The sequence below is a fragment of the Nycticebus coucang genome, chromosome 3 (assembly GCF_027406575.1).
Source record: "Nycticebus coucang isolate mNycCou1 chromosome 3, mNycCou1.pri, whole genome shotgun sequence".
Taxonomy (NCBI): domain Eukaryota; kingdom Metazoa; phylum Chordata; class Mammalia; order Primates; family Lorisidae; genus Nycticebus; species Nycticebus coucang.
Window position 1 is genome coordinate 42712434 of NC_069782.1, and position 17708 is coordinate 42730141.

The 17708-nt window shown below is 38.6% G+C and overlaps 1 protein-coding gene across 2 annotated transcripts in view; it reads right to left on the reverse strand.

Annotated features, from left to right (window-relative positions):
- Positions 1–17708, reverse strand: part of SYT1 (synaptotagmin 1) — a 599049-nt gene that overhangs the window by 133253 nt on the left and 448088 nt on the right. The gene's annotated exons all lie outside the window — the stretch shown is intronic.

The window sequence follows — 17708 nt, forward strand, 5'->3', positions numbered from 1 at the left end:
CTTTTTCTTCCCATATTTGAGTGCTTTTCTTTTTATTTGGATTTCAGTGTCTTCAGGAAGTCATTCTAAGCTGTCTCAAATGGACATTTTTATCCCTGGATGCTCTAAGAGAGAGGTTCTGGTTCCTTTATTTGAAGAGAGCAAATCAGATGGGAAACTACAATAGAGGACACATCTCTGAGCATTGAGGGAGGAGAGAATTTGGTTCAGTAACATAGAGCTGGCTTCCCGCAGCTTCTCGAGCCCATGAATGTACCCGGCAAATGTGAAGCAAAATTAATAATACTCACGGATACACTCCTAAGAACAAAGATACTGTAAGTCTTAAACTCACCCCTTGTCTTGTGACCCACATATTGGAGACAAATATGAACTATTATAATAATAAAGGTTAAGATATATGAAATGGGAAGGGTAATCCAAACAGTTTCAAGGATCTCAATGAGAAATCTCGGGGTTTTTCAAAAGGAAGGAACAGGCACCAAAGATGATGTCGTAGCAGTTTCCACTTGAGGAGTGATGAGTCCTCAAGTTTCCTGGTTTCAGAATATGTTTGAATAACTTATGTCTTAATCTCTATGGGAGATTTAAGCTGACCATCTACAAATTTTTTTTTGCTTAGGAATGCCAGAACTTGCGTTTGGGAAGAAGCACTGTTTCCATTCTCAGTTCTGACGTCAAGTGCCTTTCATCTGGAAGGAAGGCATATTTATCTAAGGCGTCTGTAAAACTGGTTGAAATAATTCCTATAAAGATGACATGAAAACCTCTAGGCAGAAATACTGCAATTTATTCTTCAAACACTTAAATATTTGGATGTCAAGAAAGGACATATTGGGGACCAAAGGACATGCGTTTTGTAATTATCTGGTTTGTAAGATGTCGACTGGGCTTTAGCTCTTCCTCTTCTCTCTTTCATATGAGGTAGGGCTTTGAAGTGGACATCTAGGAGTATGGGCAGGGCCACATTTTAAATGGCAGTACTTCATAGTGGACCTATTCATTTTGGGCAGTCTTTTTTTTGCAGTTTTTGGCCAGGGCCAGGTTTGAACCTACCACCTCTGGTATATGGGGCCGGCGCCCTACTCTTTTGAGCCACAGGCCATTTTGGGCAGTCTTATTGCTCTTTAAAATTATTCATGACAAAAATTTGGACAGCTCTTCACATTTCACTTTTATCCCTTCTACAGGGTTCTAACAAGGATCTTCCTCTAGTGCATTATGAAATACAGGGCCTTAGAAAACCTATGCAGGCAATATTGTGCTTTGCCAAGAAATCTATATTCAAGTATACCTAATTACATGCTATTTGGAGAACATTAAAATACACACGTCATCGATGTTTGGTGTCTGGGGTATAGTTGCCAGTTAGGCTGTTTTTTCCACTCCATATTCCTCATCATATCTGGAATGAGGGACAGTGATGAAAGACATGGAAATAATTATTTCCTTCTTCTAGGCACGTGTAGTGGAATGGGATGAGATAAACCAGAGAAGGGGGCAGAGGGACTTCACAACAGAGTCGGAATCTATGTGGGGTCTTTTGTGCATATCTACATCATGGAAAGAGCGACCCCCAAATCTTGAAAGCAGCTAAAGGACTTGGGAACAGGGAGTGGTGTGGAATCAAGGTGGGCTGTTGTAGCCCTCCCTTTGCCTAGTGTAGTGTTGGCAGAATTGTTGGGGGTACGGGAAACACGCAGCTTCCAGGGTGAGTGCATATGATTGCAAAGTCAACCATCATCCCTGGCATAGGCCCTGCGCCCATTCTCAGAGGCAATTTTTCATGATAGCGAAGAACTTTTGGCACCAGACAACATTCTGAATGCTAACCCTCCTGCTATTATTAGCTTCATGGCTGTGTGCAATCCCAGCTTCTCAGGGTTTCAGTCTCTTTGTCTGTAAATTGGGGAGAATGATGACATCTACCCCACAGTGGTCTTGTGAGGAGTAAGAGTCACATGCTCAGCGCAGTGCCTTGGTTATGCAAACTCTCAGCAGACGTGAGCTTAAACATGGCTGAGGGTAAATTTGAGGCGTACTTGATCTTCTAGGTAACAGAGCATATACACATATGATTTAACTAAAAGTAGGCAATCCTAGTGTGACACTTAGGTTACCCAGTCTTCCTGACATTTTAAAATGTGGCCTGAATATAAACAAAACGTCAGTATGATACCGCTTGGAAAATCTATGACCACAAAGAAGCAGGTTTCTCTCCTCAGATTCAAAGTTAAACGCTGATGCTGATTTTATTTTAGGCAACATTTCAAAGGGTGCTTTCTGTATCCCCTACCTATGACTCTGGCTATCCAAAAATGTGTTCTAAAGTCAGAACACACAACTCAAAACTCTTTACCTATTTTGATATTCAAATCTCACTCGCTATTTTTGTTTTTTGACACTGAAATACCATTACGAATGGTATGGTATGATGCTGGTTCTCAAAAGACATTTTTGTATTTTCTTTAAAACACTGGCAGAAAGCAGGAATTTAGTAATTTGTCAGAATACTAACATGTTCACACAGAAACAGTAAACTGAAGAGCAGCCCGTAACTTCTGGTAAATAGCAACCTCTGACACACATTCTAGAATGTGTGTAGCTTAGAGAATCAGAAGACTCTCCAGAGCTATTTCCTAATTTCCTTTCTGTCCCCTGCTAAACTGCATGTGGGGCCTTCTGCTTCACCCCAAAATGCTCACGTCTGAGTTCCAGTGTTATATGAGGTCCAGAAATTAGTTCTTGCATGTAAACGAATGTTCCACATGAAAAGAAAAGTAGCAGTGTAGAAGGGACTTCCAGAAAGGATGCTGAATTGGGAGGGTGGTCTCCAAGCACGAAGGGAGTCACCTCTGTCAACATTGCCCTGTGAGCATTTGAAAGTGGCAGCAGTTAGTTAAGCGGCTGGATTTGCTGGGCCCTGGCTTCTCCCCCTGCCCCATGCCCTGTGTTCGCGGGCAGCTCCTGAAGCCTGAGGGCACAATGCCCCAGTGAGTCTCTCACCACACTTCTCCTAGTCACAATCTGGCTGTGGCTCCGCTCAGGGGGAAAATAATTGCACATTGTTAATGATTGGGGGCAGGGGGGGCTTAAACATGGTTGAAGGTAAATTTGAAGGTAAATTGGTGGCATACTTGATCTTCTAGGTAAAGAGAAAAGCAGAAAGTAAGAAGAGAGGAGATAAGCCTGGCAGGGAGACCGGAAGCGTGCCTGTGTAGTTGTCCTGCGCAAAGCAGACCAACAGGGAACCCTCCCAACAGCTTTCCCTGGGTTGGGGAGAAGCTTAGGGGTCGCTTCACTTTGCCTTCAGGTGCTGAAATCTGAGAAGGGAGAGGTAGGGTGATAAAAATAGTGAGATCATCACTGGCCCTACAGAGAGAGAGAGAAGAGAAAAAACTACTGAAGCTTTCAGGTGGTCCTGGAAATGATACATTGTTTTCCTCCCCATAAGAGAGAAAATGAATAGCTACTTGATGTATCTAATTGTTTATTTAGAAATTTATTTGGTATGGGTGGTGCCTGTAGCTCAAGGAGTAGGGCACCGGTCCCATATGCCGGAGGTGCTGGGTTCAAACCCAGCCCCGGCCAAAAACCACATAAAAAAAAAAAAAAAAATTATTTGGTATCCTACAGACCTGCGCTTGAAAAATAACTTAAATTTCAAACATGTTAGTACATAATCTCTATTATATTTGTCAATACTGTTTTATATAGGAGGAAATGAGGCTCTGAGAGTTGATGGAATAATGATGAGTTCTATACTCATTTGAGTGTATTCGATATCAAGTCAATAACACAGGTAAGTGAGTCATCAATTTTGGCAACGGCATTACGTGGCTATGCACCTGCCCTTGCAGAACAAGAATAGATGTGGTGAGGTGCCAAGTGCGTGGTACAGAAAGAATCAAGGTGGTGCCCAGCACCATCTGGGAGGCCAGTGAGAAGGAGAAGAAAACACAGTAGGCATCATGGCACATTTCTATATACGTGATTACATGAGGTCCTGGTCATTTCTACATACGTGATTACATGAGGTCCTGGTCATTTCTACATACGTGATTACATGAGGTCCTGGTCATTTCTACATACGTGATTACATGAGGTCCTGGTCATTTCTATATACGTGATTACATGAGGTCCTGGTCATTTCTACATACGTGATTACATGAGGTCCTGGTCATTTCTACATACGTGATTACATGAGGTCCTGGTCATTTCTACATACGTGATTACATGAGGTCCTGGTCATTTCTACATACGTGATTACATGAGGTCCTGGTCATTTCTACATACGTGATTACATGAGGTCCTGGTCATTTCTATATACGTGATTACATGAGGTCCTGGTCATTTGAGCTTTAAAGAAGCAAGATACACATACTGTCCTATGAACCAGCATTTCCAGGAGAGATGAAAACATATGTCTACAGAAAGCTGTATGTGTATATTTGTAATAGCTTTATTTATAATAACTTCAAACTGGAAACAACCCAAAAGTCTATCAACAGAAAAATGAATGGACAAATTTTGATACCTTCACACAACAGAACACCAGTCAGCAACAAAAAATGCAATACTACTGTATATACTGATCTCAAAAACATCATACTAAGCAGAAGAAGCTAGACAGAAAACACTATGATCTGGCATCTGTGTAGTTTGAGAACAGGCAAACTAATCTATAATGAGAAAAATCAGAACAGAGGCTACCTGAGGACCGAGTGGAATGAAGCCTGAGGAACTTTTGTTTGGGTAAACATGTTCTGTAACTTGATTGGAGTGGTGATTATATTGGTGTATGCAATTGTCAAGACTTGCTGGACTTTCTGTGCACGGCAGTTTTATCTCAATTATCAAAGGCATGATGTTGCTAGAAAAGGTCCAGGAAAGAGCAATTAAAGGACGAGGAGAACCTCTCAAAGGCTATTGTATGAAGACAAGCTGCAGAAAGGATTAGTTCTCATATTTGGAACTATGCTTTTACACCAGGAGAATTAGCCTAAAGCTTCTTACCCTGAAGGAGAGTATGGTAGTAGAAAATAGCTTTGGAAGAAAAAAACTGATTTGGGAGTCCTCAGTTCTCATTGACTAACCACGTGGTCTAAGCCTGGGTTCCTTATCTCTAAATAAGGGAATCTTGGTACTGCCCTTAAATCAAGAAAAGTTGTACTGAGGAGACCAGTGTCCTGATTTAAAGAGAGACTAGACCCACAAACATTTGAAAGAGTCTTAGAAAAGACATTCCTAATACACCCGAGTGCTGTTTCAGATGAGGCCCTTTGGGATTTTAGTGTCTGAAACTTTTTTAAAAAACAGCTTTGAGAAATAATCTGTATACCAGAAAATTTAATTTACCTATTTAAAGTGTATAATTTGGTGAGTTTCAGTATATTCACTAGGTTTTATAGCCATCCTTACTACCGAATTTTAGAATACATTCATCACTCCCAAAAAGATACTCCATAACCATATCTGTCATTCCCCGTTGCCATACTCCACTCCGAGGCAATTATTAATTACTATTATTTTAGTAATTATTAATCTACTTTCTATTTGTAGATTTGCCAATGTGGCTGTTAATATTGTAGCATGTGGCTACATGCTACAATATTATGGCTTTTTATGGCTAAGCAATTTTCTATTGTATGGATATACTACATTGTGTTTGTCTATTATTTGGTTGATGAATATTTAGATTGTTTCCACTTTTTGGCTATTATGAAAAATGATGCCGCTAACATTCTTATACATTTGTGTGTGTATATGTGTTTTCATTCTTCTTGGGTGTATCCCTAGTGGAATTACTGAGAAATGTAGTGACTCTCTTTCACATTTTGAGAAACTGTCAGACTGTTTTTCAAAGCAGTTACATCATTTTACATTCCTACCAACAATATTCCAAATTTTTCACTCTTCACCAATACTTGTTAGTGCTGTCTTTTTGATATCAGTGAAGTCTGAAACTTTGAGTTGCTTTCTGTGGTGTCAGAGCTTAGCAAAGTCCATTGGTGCGTGGGTATTGCGGTCACACCGTGTTAGCACCACCTTCCACTCACACGTGCTGAGCATCACCCTGAGTTGGACTCTGTGAAATCTTTTCACACACTGCAGATTCTTGCACATGGGATCTAGGCTCACATGTCTCCCCTTTTACCTGAACCATGTCTAACAATGCATTCTGAACTCTCAGGCACTCTTAGTCTACTCAAAAAAGGAAGGATGTCTAATGGACAAGGAAATTAGGGCTCTGATCAGTCTTTTCAACAACAAAAGTAATATTTATTGAAAATTTATCTGATGCCAAGTATTATTCTAAGTGTACTGCACTTAGGGAGGTGAATAATATTAAAACACATTCTATAGAAGGATTAAACGACAAGCCCAAGAATATACCAGTAATAAGTGGAGTCATGGTGATTTACCTAAGTTGAGTTCAAGGCCAGAGCTTTGATTTACTGTGCAATTCTGTCTCAGCATAAATTTATAATTGAATAAGCTTAATGAGTCTACCTTATTCACCATTATGTTCTGAGAAACATCTAGCTTAATAAATACATGTGATGGATATACTTGTGCTGAGATGGATTTACCAGTTGCCAAGATGTAGTTACCTGGGATGAGCTGGAGATACTTGGCCAAAGATGGCTGGCTGAGATGGAGATAGCTGGGTTGAGATGAAAGTACATGCTGAACAAATAAAGTTAATTTGCCATATGTCAGGACTTCTGTTCATATTTGGGAAAGTTTAATCATTTTTAAAGCAAGTGAGTTTGTGGTCTGTGAATGCTCTCTCTCTCTTTCCTCCTTTAATTATTGAAGCTTTTGTTTTCCAGCAAGGCCTCATTCTCCTCTCTTATTCTGTGGTATGACTAGTACAACTCTACTGCTGACATTTCATCTAATTGCGAGTAACAGATTGTGATGGATTAAAGATTTTGCAGTACAAACATTTGGCCTGCTCCAAGGTAGGTAGGAGTAAGACAGAAGGTAAAAACATTTAATTTGAAGATTCACAAACAAGATGATAAAAAACTGCTTCAAAACATATGATGAAATCAACAGAAAAGATTACATTTTGAAAGGTTCGAATCTGTGGGAGATGGAAAAGGCATTCTCCTTCACAGATTACATTGCTTCCCAAAGAAAACCTCTTAACTATTTTAATAAAAGAGAAAACCAGATGTACATGAGATTTCCCTTGTCTACATCATTTTTTTTCTCGTTCTCCTTTCGTTTTCTATTTATTCCCCTTTCAACTTTTAGCCTTCACTTTCTTCTCTGCCAATCTATAAATGGACGAGCCATACTTCCAAACCACTTTATATAAAATTCAGCTGACAACCCTCACTCCTTTTATTCTTTGAATACAGAGGAAAACAACATTGTTTTCTATTCAAACAATTAGATTTTCTTAGCACTACACGTATCAGATTTTATACCTCCCAAGGAGAATTCTCCTCATCATGACCCATCTGAAAGATCACGTAAAAATGCCCGTTAGTAAGCCTCACAGGAAACAGCCATAGTATCACATAACCATAGTAACTAAAACTGTTTTACCCAATTGCATTAACTGATATTCTACACTTGACTCCAAAACGTTTATGACCATTTCAATGAAATTTGTTTTTTAAAGACGAAGACAAGTCACAGACAAAAGAATGTCTTATGCACTGAAAAAGGTGCTTGGAGAGAGAGGCTGGAAGTGAAAAGTATTTTGGGCTACCACATAAGTGGGGCAACTGGAATAATTTAGTATCCTTCAAATGTGATGTCTTCAAGGTGATAAGACTTACGAAGCATGTTTGTTAAAGAAATGGGGGTACAACGTGCACTGTTCGGGTGATGGGAACAAAGAAAGCTCAGATTCCATAGTTATGTAAAGGACATGTACCCCTAAATCTATTAAAAAAAAATTCAAAAGGAAACTGTTATTATCCTAATTTACTCAACGAATTTAGCCAAAAATATTCATTGAAGCAGGCTGGATGCCTGACATCCAGGTACAGTGCTGTGGACTGGGAGTAAGAAGGTGAACACATGGGCAGCGTCCTGGCGCTCAAGGAGCACTCATCAACCAAGGCGCAGGATGGCAGAGTAGAGAAAATGGGCTTGGGAGTCAGATTGGAGCCAGGTATAAATGCTTGCTCTGTTGCTTATTTTGTGGGTGGCACTGGGCAAAATGAAGGATCTAATATGAAAAAGGGGGATATGAAGAGTTGCCTAGTAAGACTGCTCCAAGAACTGTGTAAGAAACCACTGTGAGGAAACCACTACAAGGGGAGAGTGCTGGCACCACAGGCAGGCCCTGGCTTTTCACATTCCTACTGTTGCCCTTGGCAGGAACAAATTTTACAAACTTTACTGTGTTCTGAGTCGAGATTCACTTGTCTGATATTTAAGTGACAAATTGACATTAAACTGCTTTATCAGATCCCATTTGCCAAAATATCTGCTCAAGTTTTCACTGCTCTGTTCCCTGGCCATGTCTTCAGTGATCTCAGCTCTGTATCACTGATCTTGCAAACCCCCTTTCTTTCTTTAAAAAACAAATTACAATAGATGTAGGGGGTACAAGTGTTTTTTATTACAAGTATAACACTATTTTTTTATTACCTTAATAGTATTTATTAATACAAGTGTTTTTTATTATATTTATTTTATGTAATGCTGAAGTCATACATGTTTAATAACATACGTGTTAAATAATGTATGTTGTACCAGATAGGTAGATTTTTATCCCTCATTCACCTTCCTCCCTCATCCTTTAGTTTTTGATGTCCATTACACCATTTTATGACTATATACATGGTCATAAATTTTAGCTCCCACTGTAAGTGAGAACATGTGGTGTTTGTTTTTCTGATCTCTTTCCCTTTACCTCTGGAAGGAATTCTTAGTTTCTTTTTGCTTATTCAAAATCTACTCAGTTTTAAAGATTAGCTTATCAATGGGCAAGAGAGATGAACAGAACCTTTTCTAAAGAAGACAGACGAATGGCTAACAAACATATGAAAAAATGCTCATTGTCCCTAATTATTAGAGAAATGCAAATCAAAACCACGCTGAGATACCATCTAACCCCAGCGAGAATGGCCCACATCACAAAATCTCAAAATTGCAGATGCTGGCGTGGATGTGGAGAGAAGGGAACACTTTTCCACTGCTGGTGGGACTGCAAACTAATATAACTTTTTTGGAAGGAAGTATGGAGAACCCTCAAAGAACTCAAATTAGACCTCCCAGTTGATCCTGCAATCCTATTACTGGTAAAAAAATTTTTTTTTACCATAAGGACACTTGGCACTAGACTGTTTATTGCAGCTCAATTTACAATTGCCAAAATGTGGAAACAGCCTAAATGCCCGCCAACCCAGAAATGGATTAACAAGCTGTGGTATATGTACACTGTGGAATACTATTCAGCCATTAAAAAAATGGAGACTTTACATCCTTCGTATTAACCTGGATGGACGTGGAAGACATTATTCTTAGTAAAGCATCACAAGAATGGAGAAGCAAGAATCCCATGTACTCAATTCTGATATGAGGACCATTGATGACCTAGTACATGGTGGGGGTGGGGGAAGGGGACAGCAGAGAGAGGGAAGCGGGGAGAGGGATGGGGAGTCATGGTGTGTGACCCACCTTTGGGGGGCGGGACACCATTATAAGAGGGACTTTACCTAACTAACACAATCAAAGTAACCTGGTTCTTTATACCCTCAATGAATCCCCAACAATAGTAAAAAAAAGTTTCTACTGCAGTATGGGTTCAGGAAAAAGTGAACTGGACTTCTCAGAGCTTTTGACATTGTAAATGGCACAGAAAACATTTGTGACTCTCACAAAAAGCAATAGAATATGTAGCTTTCTTCCAAATTTATTGACTGTAATTTTTTTTATCTTACTGGTATCTTTAGGGATCATGTTTCTGAGAAACACAATGAAAATATTATATTAACTGAGTTGTATCAAGAAATAAAGGGGAAGTGAAGAACAAAAAAAATTGATAAAGATTAGCTATTTTTTTTTTTCCAACTCTTGCATGGACCTTCCTGGTCTACTCATTTTCTTTTTGCCTAAAACACAGTATTTGTTTATAATACTTACTGGTTCCTTGTGAAGCTCGTTTCTTATTTTGCAACATAAAATTTACAGCAATTAGTAACCATTTCCCATGTGTGTTCATCTTCCAAGCTTTATACACTCTGTTCCCTTACGTGCTAATTCACAAATATTCCATATATGTTATGAATGAATGGATGAAAATTTACATTTTATTTAATAAAGAACTTTTTTAATAGCGAGACCCTTCAGCCTTCATTAAATTTATTCCTATCGGTAAGTAAGTATGTTTAATAGTTGAATTTTAGAGCTTTGTTTCCTGAGCAGAAATTCATGGTGAGTATTTACGAAATAATACTTTTGTGAAGAAACAAAAACAGCACGGCTGTTTACTGAGGTTTTGCTCTGTTGTGTAAATGGGTATTACACCACATGAAAGGGAAAACACGCATGGACTTTAAGCAGTGCAAGTTGTCAGAACAAACCGACCAAGTGTTAAGGCACCAAAGACGTAAGCCAAGAGTGAGCAAAAGTAGTGGGCATTAGGATTTTACATTGCAGTGTAATTTATAGCAGCATTTTGGGGCTGAAAAGACGGAGAGAGACTGTTTGAAGAAGGCGGTATGATAAAACAGAAGAGTGTGGGCTCAGACCTGTGTTTGAATTTTAGTTCCAGCATTGCTTGTGTAAACTTGGACAAATTACTCAAACTTTTCCGGGTTTGGGGTCTCCTCCTCTCCTATTTTGTAAAAATGACTTAATCATGCCAATTTTAAAGAACGTTATAAAAATTATTTTTTGTTAGCATGCAAGAGATGCTCAACAAAGGGTAGCTATTATTTGCGTTTATAGCTTCGGTAGAGAAGTTATGGTAAACTTGAATGAAAATGAACTTTGGAAACAAGGCGGCCAGGCTGTGAGCACAGGCCTTGGGGTGGTTACTGCCAGGAAAGGTAGGTTTAGGTTTGAGTTTGACACTAGGGGGAACGGAAGGTAGTCAGATGGTGTTTTGAAAATGCCTACGTCTCTCCCCTTCACTCAATTCATGCGTTAGAGTCTATTTGATATTACTTTTCTGGGAAATACACAATAAAAAATAAAGCACGAATTTTTTTCTTAGAAACTCTGAAGTGAAAATTTGGATTGCTTCCACCCCGCACCTGAAAAGTCTTTTTAACTAGAAAGGCAATTAAATTTCAGTCCTACCCACTAGAGAGTGATTTCAAGGCATTTTCCCTCTCCTGTGATGTTTTTGGAAACTACTTCATAAAGTGGATAATATTTATTATGCCTAAGAATACAGTTATAACTGGCGATTGAAATTCTGACCAAAGATTCAGATTCAAGTAAACCATAGCTATGGCCAAAACTGTATCAGAAACACTCAAATGCATCTATATTTTTATAGTTGTTTAAAGGGAAATCAATAGAATCAAAGCCCCCATAAAATGGACACATAGATACTAAATACATTAAAATATTACCGCTTTAATATTCTATAAAATAATTCCATACCTACTAAACCATAGCTACCATGTTATAAATCTGACTAACAACAAATACTCTAGATATGATAAACTTAGATTTTGTTCCAAGTCTTTGAATTCTCCTTAGAATTGATTCTTCCCTATTTTCCTCTGGGTCAATTTACAAGTTATAAGCAGATAATTACGTAATAGCTTTGCCTAAGTCTTAACTTTAAAGAAAAGATAAGTTAACCTATAAATTCTATGTGCATCATGGAAATAGGCTAAAAAAGGTTAGGGAGAGGAAAGAGATACTGAATAGATCCTTATTAAAAACAAAAAAAAAATTAGAGAAAAATCATTATTACTTTCAAGACCATCATTAAAAACAATAACAATGATTTTGCTAAGCTAAATGTGCTTCGCTAACACAATTACTATTATTGACAAGGATTTTTTGCACACCTACTGCGTGCTTGCCTCTGTGATCAAACTTGGTTTAACGGTGGAAAACAATAAATATGGCTGTGCCTTGGATGGAGCTTCAGTCTGGTGGGGAAAATAGGCAGTGAACAAGCAAAGGAAAAATAAAAACAAAAAGGTGCATCTTAGAATAGGTGCAGGTGAAACTTACTAAATGCAGAATGCAAATGTCTACATACAATAACTAAGAAAATGTCATGAAGGCTATATTAAACAGTTTGATGAAAATAAAAAACAAAAACAAAAACAAAAAAGCCACAAGTGTACCTTCCTGGAATGCTGTGAATGTAAATGAACATCTTTGCTGAATTTGTCAAATGCGAGAGATTGTGAATGACAAGGAAGGTCCCGGTTGGTAGCCATGCTTTAAAGTTCTAGCAATTAACCTTTACAAGGATTTCCAAAAATTCTTTGATTTATTAGGTAGAGGTTCTCAGAGATCATAAGTTATCATCTGATTGCTAAATGTACTTAGGAAAAAACATCAGTTCTTACATGATCCTTGGGTATTAAAGATGTTACAAGAAATAATGACATTAACCCATTCTGAAGAAATATTCAGTAATTGACCATTGGAACCTAAAAAAAACTTTACGATTTGATTGACTATGTATTCTCCAAATGCTTTTGTGTGAAGCAAATGTTTTTCTAATTAGGCTTAAAAATGTGAAATTTTCTTGCAAAATTGATTTTCCATTAAGGCACTAAAGTAGTTTCTTTTTCCTTCTGCTTGGGTACTAATTAAATTATGTCCCAACTTGTTTTAATTCACAATCAATTTTTTTTCCCATTTGCACTCGGTTACAGAATCTCATTTAAAAATCACTCTTTACTGGATTCCACACAGCGCAGAGGTGATAGACTTATTCTCTAATGGATATAAAACAGTACTGATAAGTCATGAAAGCTTGAAACACATCAGGGAAGAATGTAAAAAAAAAAAAAAAGAGCTCAGTTGTTTACTTGGGCTGTCTACTTCAGATGCTGTTTTTAGAGATAAGAAGCAGTAGTGGAAACCATGAGGATGAAAATAAGTTAAAAACAGAAACAAAATGCTAACATAAAAAGGGTCTAAATCCTTTGATGATGTACCCGATGCCAGAGTGCAGAATCCAGACAATTTCTAAAAGAGTCTTAAGTACAATTTTTAAAAGGAGGACAATGGAGTTCTCGCTGTTGATTGTAAAATTTTAAATAATTGAGTTAAAGGTATTAAATGAAAGGATTATTCTTCAAGTATAAAGGTTTGAATTGTGGGTAATATAAACAATTATTTTTTGAATGATTCAAAAGAAAAAAGTTTCAAAAATTCAACATAGTCAGCCTTAGGCTATACATATTGCTAGCTTTTTGCAAATGGAAGAACTGTATATACTGGTCAGAAAGGATGGTTCATACAATGAGAAAGAAAACATTGAGAAATTTAACTTTGACAAATACACATATTCACCTCTCAATTCAGATCTGTTTTAAAGAAATCAAAAAAAGAAATCAAAGAGAAAGGCTGAGAGGTCTCTCAGTTCTCAGTCCCCCTTCATGTGTTAGAAAGTGAGGAGGTGGCTCGGCGCCTGTAGCTCAAGCGGCTAAGGCGCCAGCCACAGACACCTGAGCTGGAGGGTTCGAATCCAACCCCGGGCCCGCCAAACAACAATGACGGCTGCAACCACAAAATAGCCGGGCTTTGTGGCAGGTGCCTGTTGTCCCAGCTACTTGGGGGGCTGAGGCAAGAGAATCGCTTGAGCCCAGGAGTTGGAGGTTGCTGTGAGCTATGATGCTACAGCACTCTACCTAGGGCGACAGCTTGAGGCTCTGTCTCAAAAAAAAAAAAAAAGAAAGTGAGGAGGTGGAGGAAGGGGGCAGTCAGTCACGCATCAGGGCAAGGGAACCTGAAGCTGAGTCAGTAAGGTGTCTTTGGTTGTGTTAATTGGAGGAATGTCATCAAGCTCAGTGAAAACTCACCAGTGATGTTTGTACCTGAAGTTGGAATCTAATACTGAGAGCTGTGTGCCGTTGTGGGTCTTCCTGGCCCAGCCAATATCTTCCACACCTTGTCCTTCTTGAACATATGCTAGGTAACTTCCAGGTTAGGCTCTCATACCAGCCATGCTCTTTCCCAATTCTTTCTAAAATGCTTGCACATTAATTGGTCACTAAAATAACACACACTGCTATAATTTATACAGTTGCTTCATCATCTTACCACTTTAGGGTTGTCAATTTTCTGGCACGAAAACCTTACCCCATTCTATAAAAAATCACAAAGTTGGGGGCAGCGCCTGTGCCTCAGTGTGTAGGGCGCTGGCCCCATATACCAAGGATGGCGGAGTTCAAACCCGGCCTCAGACAAATTGCAACAACAACAACAAAAATAGCCAGGCATTGTGGCAGGAGCCTGTAGTCCCAGCTACTCGGGAGGCTGAGGCAAGAGAATCACCTAAGCCCAGGAGTTAGAGGTTGCTGTGAGCTGTGATGCCACGGCATTCTACCAAGGGCGACAGAGTGAGACTCTGTCTCTACAAAAAAAAAAAAAAAAAAAAAATCACAAAGTTGGATCTCAGTGGGTCTGATTTAAGTAATTTAAATCCAAGTCCGTAATGAATAGCCTATTATGATGAGCAATTTCGTGTCTAGATTCTAAAGCTGTTCATGAATTCATCTTTTGGACTTTCTTTGATATCTTTTAACTCACTATGACATTAAAAATAACATTTAACATTGTTAGAACAAAGATAAAATCATGAACAAAATTGCTCAGGTAAAGGAAAAACTATTTCTTCAGTATCATAAGACTAAAGTCAGCATAAGACCTCAATTTATTCACAAAATTATAATTTTCTGTGGTTAATGGATGGTGGCATGAAAAAATAAAGCACGTATCATTGAGAATACATAATTTTTCAGTTATAGTTGGAATCTTATTTCCTTTTAACTTTATTTTATTTTCCTTTTTTCCTTTTAACTTTAAACTGGATCTAGTCATCCAGAGATATTCTGTAAGCTAGATATCCGTTCTATGAAATTTTTTATATTTTAATAAAGGGATATAGCCACTCCACTAAAAACCACACATTTCTATTCCTGAGTGGATGTCAAAGAGGAAAGTCTCAAAAGTATTAAAATGTAATGGTAGAAGTATTGTTTTTCCATTAACACTCCAAGAAGCATTCGGTAAGCACCATGGTGGTGAGGAAAGGAACAGTTACAGAAGAGGGAAAGAGCACAAGAAACAGGAGGATGAAAACACAAATGGAGAAAGAAAATACAAAAAAGAAGAGTGACCAAGGGGGGAAAAAAGAGAGATCTCTCATTGACTGAGCATTTACACACACCATACTCTACGTTAGGTACCGTGTATTCTTTTCTATTTAATCTGTAAACAAGATAGGGAACTAATAACATTAGGTCACTTTCTAGAGTGAAAGAAAACAAATTTTCAAGAGCGTAAATGACTTATTTAAGGGCTCAGAGCTAGCAAAGGGATCAGCCACTGAAGCCTGGAGTGTTTGAGCTTAATTGAAGGTAAGTCTTTTTCTAGAAACCAATTTCACTGGCAATAAGCAAGGCAAACATGGATGTTTGGGAGGAAGATGAGTCAACACCAAACTCTATGAAAGCAGAAGTGGTTTATTCTTTTTTTTTTTTTTGTAGAGACAGAGTCTCACTTTATCACCCTTGATAGAGTGCCGTGGCGTCACGTCACACAGGTCACAGCAACCTGGGCTTAGGTGATCACTTTTTAAAAAACGCCTAGCAGCTTGGTCACGGTGGCTCACACCTGTAATCCTGACAGTCTGGGAAGATCGGTTGAGCTCTACTAAAAACAAAAATTAGCTGGGCAAAGTGGGGTGTGGCTATAGTCTCAGCTACATGGGAGGCTGAAGCGGGAGGGTCACTTGAACCTAGGAGTGAGAGGTTGAAGTGAGCTATGATAACGCCACTGCACTCCAGCCAGGGTGACAGAGCAAGACTCTGTCTCAAAAATAAATAAGACTTAAAAAAAAAAAAAAAAAAAACAGCCCACCTAGCACAGTTTCTGGAATGTAGTAATGTATAATGAATATTTTCAAAAGAATGTTTTTAAAAGATTTGGATGGCAGAAGCTTCACTGAGAGAAGACATGAAAGAAGAAAGAAATAGAAAGGATAGAAAGAGAAGGGGCAGGAAAGAAGATGGGGGGCGGCGCCTGTGGCTCAGCGGGTAGGGCGCTGGTCCCATATGCCAGAGGTGGTGGGTTCAAACCCAGCCCCGGCCAAAAAAAAAAAAAAAAAAAAAGAAAGAAGATGGGAACAAAAATTGGTTCTTTTTTGGCATTCTACCTAACCTTCCAGACTCTAGAGTCAAACCTGTCAGTTTAGTGTTAAGTCTCAGACCCCGCTAACACTCGAAAGATATTTGAAAGAGGAAAATTGCTTTATGGCCTACATTCTCTTAACTCCGGCAAAGTATTCCATTTTTCAGAATCCCACTAGGTGTGAGCTGGGGCTCCCATCCCACCTGACAGTCCTCCAGAGGGTAATGCAGGGGGGCCGGGCCTCCTGGACAGGTGAAGCACAAGTGGGTCATAGTCTGATTTTTAACCAACAAGCCAACCAAAAACCAGTCAATTAAGAAAAATCAATCAGTTAATAATTGTTATGGTCCCACTTTATCCTTCAGAAAAGGAATGTACCCAAACTCAAACACTCCAATAAAACGTAAACATTCAATGAAACATCTTACTAATTTGTGAGATGACCAAAAATATTATGATTGGCTGATTGAATATTCCTTTTTAATGTAATCATTTGATTTAAGGTTAATACTAGTTCACTCATAGGGAAGAACTACTCGCAAAAATCATGACATTTATTTTTTTTTTAATTTTTATTTTATTGAGACAGAGTCTCACTCTGTTGCCCTTGAGTAGATGCCATGGTGTCATAGCTCATAGCAACTTCAAACTCTTGGGCTTGAGTGATCCTTTTGCCTCATCTTCCTAAGCAGCTGGGACTAGAGGTGCCTGCCACAATACCTGGCTAGTTTTTCTATTTTTTTTTTTTTAATAGCACTCAAAATTAGTTTTTCTATTTTTAGTGGATATGGGGAGTCTCACTCCAGCTCAGGCTGGTCTTGAACCCCTGAGCTCAGGTGATCTACCCGCCTTGGCATCACAGAGGGTTAGGATTACAGGTGTGGAAACCATGCTCAGCCAAAATCATGAAATTTAAAAGCTCAGTATTTTTTTTTTTTGGTGGTTTTTTTTTTTTTTTTTTTGGCCAGGGCTGGGTTTGAACCCACCACCTCCGGCATATGGGACCAGCGCCCTACTCCTTGAGCCACAGGCGCCACCCAAAGCTCAGTATTTTTCTTGGGTATTCTTAAATATCCACAGTGGGGCTAAATCCATCCTAATATCTAAGAACGTTGAGTAACCTATTTGTGTATGACATATGCTTATGTCTATATGTTTCCCTTCAAAAAAGAAAGCAGATCTTGAGTAATTTTGACTCTTTTTGTACAACCAAACAAGTTCAGCGCACAAACAAAATCTAATTTCACCATAGCAATTAACAAGCCTATTCTGAAAACTCCCCATATGACTTCATCCTATGGGGAGTATGAAGTTGGTGGCTTCAGATTAGTCACAGAAAACCTTAGTTGAAAGGATTCCCATGTGATGGGCTTAGTTGAGTTTCTTTGAGGCCTTTA